Source organism: Rattus norvegicus, chromosome 16 (genome assembly GCF_021556685.1).
Source record: "Rattus norvegicus strain SHRSP/BbbUtx chromosome 16, alternate assembly SHRSP_T2T, whole genome shotgun sequence".
Taxonomy (NCBI): Eukaryota; Metazoa; Chordata; class Mammalia; order Rodentia; family Muridae; genus Rattus; species Rattus norvegicus.
In genome coordinates this window covers 83,790,624-83,796,623 of record NC_141549.1, presented here as the reverse complement: position 1 = coordinate 83,796,623, position 6,000 = coordinate 83,790,624, and the positions used below count along the sequence as shown (strand labels likewise).

Sequence of the window (6,000 nt, the reverse complement as noted above, 5' to 3'; positions counted from 1 at the left end):
TGACACTGCTTTTCCAGCTTTCTAGGAACTGAAAGACAATCTAGGCGGCAGGTCAGCCAGACAGTCTTTGAGTCCCAGGGCTATGTGCAAGAAGACCCTGGCGTGTAGGAGACTGGGGCAGCACAAACCCGGCCCAAGCTTGCTTTCACAGCTGCCTAGCTAGGCAGGCAGGCAAATGGGACAGTGAGGTGAGGGTCGTGAGTGTAGACCAGCGGGTATCCTTGCTAGCCCCAGCCCGGCACTAGGGCTGTCTGTAGGTCCGGAGAGGACGTCCAGAGATTGAGGCTAACCACTCGGGTTCTGCCAGAGGACCTGGGCAATGCCAACAAGGCGGGTCAAAAAGCACCAGAACCAGCCCTCGAGCGCCTAGGATGGGGTGGGTGGGGCTTGTGCTCACTGAGCACGCGCGCACAGAGGTCTCCGAGTTCGGGTAGCAACACAAATCACGTGGCTCCGCGCGGGCCAATCAGCCGGGCACCGAGGCGGGGCGTCCAGCGGTGCCCCTCGGCGGGAGGCGGACGGCTTCCGGCAATAATTGGACGCTGCAGCTGGGTGCAGTTGGTGGCTGTCTCGTCTGGAAGGGACCCGTAGGTGAGAAGGGACTCGGGACCGGGAGGGACAGTCGGGCAGGACGCACCGGGCCCGCCCTCCGATGGCCGCCGTGATGCCTCGGGGCTCCGAGAGGGCTGTGGGCTCGTCCACCTCCCTGGGTGCAGGCGTCCGCCCCCACCGCCGCCGGCCTGTCTGTGTCCCCTGCGGGTCCGTGCGGCCTCCGGAGCACACCTGTGTGTGCACCATCCTTCAGGCCTGCGTGTGCGCTCACCGATAGGCACGGGAGATTTGCATCTTTGTCCTCACAGCTGGTTTCTGTCTGTTCCAGTTGGAGTTCCATCTCCATCCCTGGGCCTATTCAAACTCCCCAGAACTCGGGCATCTGGAGAACTGTCCCTGTGAAGGGCCCTTTTCTCCCTACCTGCAGCGCCGAGTCCCCCATTTCCTTCACATTTCGTTTTCCTTCGGCTCCTGGGCATGTTGCCTTACTACGAAGCCTCTTGTGATGCTCTCTCTGGGCTCCTTGGAGTAAACCCCATTCCTGACATTCAGCCTGAAATTTGCAGTGGTGTTTTTCATGATCTGTCACAATCAAATCTATCCACATTTACAAACTGTTCACATTTGATCCAAGTTGTTTGAATTTAATTTACTTGAAGGCCTTACAAGAAAACTAGAGCGGTGGCAAGAATCAAATGTTTGTTAGGTTGAAGACAATTCGTTTTTCAAAGGGTTTTATTATTGTTAATTATGTGTGCGCCTGTGTGTGGGCACGTGCAGGAGTGCCCAAGGAGACCAGAGGCTTCGGATACTGATGGACTGGAGTTACAGTGTGAACTGCCTGGTTTGGCTGCTGGGAACCGAACTCGGGGTCCTCTGCTAGAGCAGTTACAGTGAGCTCTTAACCAACCGCCGATCTATCTCTCCAGCCCCAGACCAGACATTCTTTCTTACTCTAGAACAATGGTGATTATCGGTCTCAAAATTTAGAATGAAAAGATAAGAGTGAAGCTTTTTTTTTTTCTCCAAAATTGAACCTGCCTTGCTATTTTTGTTATAATTTGTTTCATTCTGATGCTCTTGCTATACACTCAAAGCATACGTTTGTTTAGAAGGTAAAGGTAGCTGATGTACAGTCCAATTATTTTGTCAAGTAATTTACACAGAGAGCAGCATACATATAAAGCCAAAAAAAAAAAAAAAAACCAAAACCACCGAATCCCATAATTTCCTGGAATCTGTTTTAATAGGCTGTTATGATTACTATAAATATAGTGCCCGAGAGCATGGCTTGTGGAACTCGACTCTGTAATTTTGAATCCCGTCCTATGGGATTCCTTGCCTCTGTACTCTCATGTATAAAACAGAGAGTGTTTTGTTATGATGCTGCTGGGTGAGCAAACACAGTGCCTTGGATATGCTAAGCTCGAGCTTGACCACCGAGCCTTCAAGTAGAGAGTTAAATTGGTAAAATGCAGCTATTTCCTACTTTCCAGGTCAGTGTGAGGACTAAACTCGGTGTAATTCAGTGAGTCGTTCAGCGTTAACACCTAGCCCATTCTGAGTTCTAGTGTTTGCTGTAACTGTGTTTGTTAGGAGAACATGTGCTTGTTGAAGAAGAGAAAAGAGAGAAGAGAGAGGATGAAGAGTAGGAGGACGAAGAGGAGGAGAAGGAGGAGGAGGGAGAGGAGGAGGAGGAGGAGGAAGTTTTGTTTAGGATCTTTAGTGTTAGTTTCTCCTAGGACATGAATTTGAAGAATTCATCCTGTTCTCCTGAAGTACCTCACGTTTGTGTCCTGCCATGGGAAATAGAAACCCAGAAAAGACTTAAAGGTTTTCAACCCCAAGTGCTTTTGGGCATTAGCCAGCAATTCTTGTGCTTAAATTCTAGTGCAGATAAGGGCCAGAGAGGTGGCTCAGTGGTTAAGAGCGCTTGCTGCTCTTTCAGAGGAATAAGTTAAACTCCCAGCACCCACACGGTGGCTTCCAACAGTATATAACTCCCAGTTCCAGGAGGACTTGACACCTTTGTCTGTCATTTACTGGGCACCACATGGGTGCGGCGCACTTACATACATGCAAGAGAAACACTCATACTCGTAAAGTATAAATAAATATATATTTTTAAAAAGTGTGGATCACACAAGCTGTGTCACAGCTGAGTAGACTCAGACATTACTCGCACATATACATTTTCAGAAATGGTTTCTGGATTTTATTTGATGGGTAGTCTTGGTTGCCAACCTGACACACGAGGGAACCTTAACTTCATGACATTGGCCTCTGGTTCTTAGCCTTTCTAGTGCTGTGACCCTTTCATACAGTTATTCGTGTTGTGGTGAATCCGCAACGGTAAAATTATTTTTTGTTGCTAGTTCATAACTGTAATTTTGCTGATGTTACGAATCATGATATGAATCATGATATCTGATACGTGTCCCCCAAAAGGGGTCAAGACCCACAGGTGTATTTGTTAGCTGTTTTCTTGATTGGCAATGGTCATATGATGGCCCAGTGTACACTTTGGGTTGTACAGCCCTGTACAGGTGGGGCTGAGCTACATGAAAAAGCTGCCTTGGCGAGCCAGTCAGAAGTATCCTTCTACAGTTTCTGCCCAGCTTCCACAGAGGGTGGACTGTCACCTGTAAAATGAAACAAACCGTTTCCTCAACAAAGGTTTTAGTTAGGATTGTATCACATCAACAGAAAAGAACAAGACTGTCTGAGCCTTTGCAAATCCTCAAAAAAAGGTAGTTTTAATTTAAATATATTAATGAAAATTCTGGCAGTTCATGTCTTTTAACCAAGGAGAGAAGTTCCCATAAAATGTGGGTTGTCATCATTTAAAATCTTTAGTAACACTATTTCCTGATCAGACGCTCCAGGTTCCATTAAAAAATAAAAGAGATAGGAACCTTTTAAGTTACAACTTGTCTTTTGTCTTAGGAGGAAGGGTCTTCCTCCGGAGCCCGGGTTGGCCTTGAATTCTTGCCTCAGATACTTGAACGCCAGGATTGCAGGTGTGCAGGAGTCTGTCACCCATACCTCGCCCCAATGGTGGTGGTTTTTTTTTTTTTTTTAAAGTGGTGCTTAGGCTTGAACCCAAGGCCTTATGAGCTTAAGTAAGTGCTGTACTAGTCTATAGCCTTAGATCCGGGTGGCCTTTTGTTATTGTTTAATTAATACAGGTGCTTTCAGAATTTGCCTTAGTTTGTGAACTCTATAGATTATACTTTAAACTCGTGATCCGATACTGTGATCACATGACCGTGTCATGACAAGTCTATGAAGTAAATTGTTAAAAGAACAAATACTTTCCCCCAGGTTGGGAAACCGGGGGACATAGGACTTTATTTTTATGGTTTAGTAGCTGCCAGTTCTTTAAAAGTTGAGACACTTAGCTGATGAAATGGTTACACCAAACTGTTTTCTAACTAAGTCGTTCAGTGAATTGTCGTCGCGTGGAGTTGACGATAATCAAAATGTAGTTGGAAACGCCACAGTGGTTCTTTCTATAGATACTATTGAATTTTTTTTTGAAGCTAAAAGGTAAATATACCTAACAGGGAGTGGCTGCCTACATTAGTACAATGTTTGCATGTTATGAAGCCTAAGGTAAGTTGTTCGCTTTGGACATGGGTTTACCTAAGACAAGATGGGGAACTGTTGGTTCAGGAGGGGTTGGTTGGTTGGTTGGTTGGTTGGTTTTGTTGGTGTTCTTCCTTTTCATTTTGTGCTACAGAGCCTAGAACATTATCTTCCTAAGTACACGCTGAACATTAGCACACTGCTCAAAAACTAAGTCTCAAGAGGTTGGAGTCTCTCATGGTCCTTGTCACAGCTCTAGGACGTCAGTTCAACCAGACTTCTGCTTACTGTTTCAGAGCTGGCACACACATTCCAGCCTGAATCTTTTCACCCAGGTGCCCGTCGCTGCCGCTGCTTTCTCACATCTCAATTATTTTATATATACATACATATTATATATACACACATATATAATATAATATATATACGTATATAATATATACATATATATATAATATATACACACATATATATTTCTCATATACATACATATACACCATGTTCTGTTCTCAGGGCCTTCCTAGCTATGCTGCCTTTCTCTCTAGTTTCTCTCTCTATCACCTGTGGTATCCATACTCTCTGTGTGTACCAGCACGCACCACACATAAACATGTACTTTATAATTCACGCATGCGAATTGACTCTGAATGTTCTTTCTCGTTTTACTGAGTATTTTATTTCAGTTCCTGTGCTAGGCTGCTTCCCGTAGGCAGGTGTGACATCTCACTACCTAGTCTGTGTCCAGTGGTTATCATCGAAACAATCCTTCATTTAGTCGTTAGTAATTTTAAAGGATTTTCAGGGTTGATTTGTTTTTTTTTTTTCTGGACCATTTCCCTGTGATACTGAGAGATATGCGGGCAGTTATGGGAATTGCTTGTGACAGCCATGATTCTGTAGTGTGTGCTTAGGCTGAGGTTTCTGTTTAAAGTTTCCCTTACACCTCCTGTTCTCTAATGTGTTCTCTGCCCTAATTCTGACCGTTGTTGACAATCCGATAAGTCCGGATTGACGGGATGTGGTGGTGATCTTTGCATTTCGAGATTAGCGGTAGCTATGAAATAGGTTTGTAATATAACAGGTTTAAAATCCAAAGAACATTTTGTTAGGCACCTCCTAATGCAGGATTTTAATCAGAAAAGATGTGTTCTGAGTATAAAGTAGTTTAGAAGGGGCTTGCACTCCTTTTGGTATAAAAAAAAAAAACAAAAATTATTTCAGCATGCATTTCACATAATAGGCCAGGACCTCTTGAAGATAATGCAAGGGGAGTGTTGAAATCTACATATTTTCCTTTCTGTTTGTTTCCTATAATACAGTGTAAATGCCCATTGGTCACCTGGCCTTTGCCAGTTAATGTCAGTGGAGTTTGAGATCTCACAAGTACTCAGAGCAGTGAGACACCTGCTTTGATTTGCTTGTCTTCTCAGTGCTAAGGATATTGAACCAGAGCCTCCTTATTAGGCAAATGCCCTGTCACTCTGGGCACCCTGGGAATGGGAAAGGGTGCTCCCTTCTGATGTAAATACCGTGCCATATCCAGGCTGCTCTGCTCAAATTCTCTGCACATGCAGGCGCCCTCTCTCTAAACTAAAAACTGTCCACCTTGAACTCCTGTGCTGTATGGCTTCTTGATACCATTTCCCCTTTGAGTCCTTTCTTACAGTGTGCTCGTTGGTTGCCTCCTGTCTTTCCCTCCACACCCTCAGTCTCTGTTCCAGGTTCTTCCCCAGCTTGTCTCCGTCCACTTCCCATCACCCGCTCGTGTTCTTTAGAACTCCTCCCTCGGCCATCTTCAGTTTTCCCACACTGCTTACTCTTAGGATGCTGTGTCCATATCTTTGTCCGTGCTTCTGAGAT

At 45.1% G+C, this 6,000-nt stretch overlaps 1 protein-coding gene across 4 annotated transcripts in view; it reads left to right on the top strand.

The window, feature by feature from the left end:
* Positions 1–524: 524 nt before the first annotated feature.
* Positions 525–6,000, top strand: part of Fbxo25 (F-box protein 25) — a 32,822-nt gene continuing 27,346 nt past the window's right edge. For 3 of the 4 annotated variants that reach the window (XM_087588869.1, XM_087588868.1, XM_087588867.1), the window contains exon 1: positions 531–591. The gene's annotated coding sequence lies outside the window, so the exon portion shown is untranslated. 4 annotated transcript variants of the gene reach the window in all.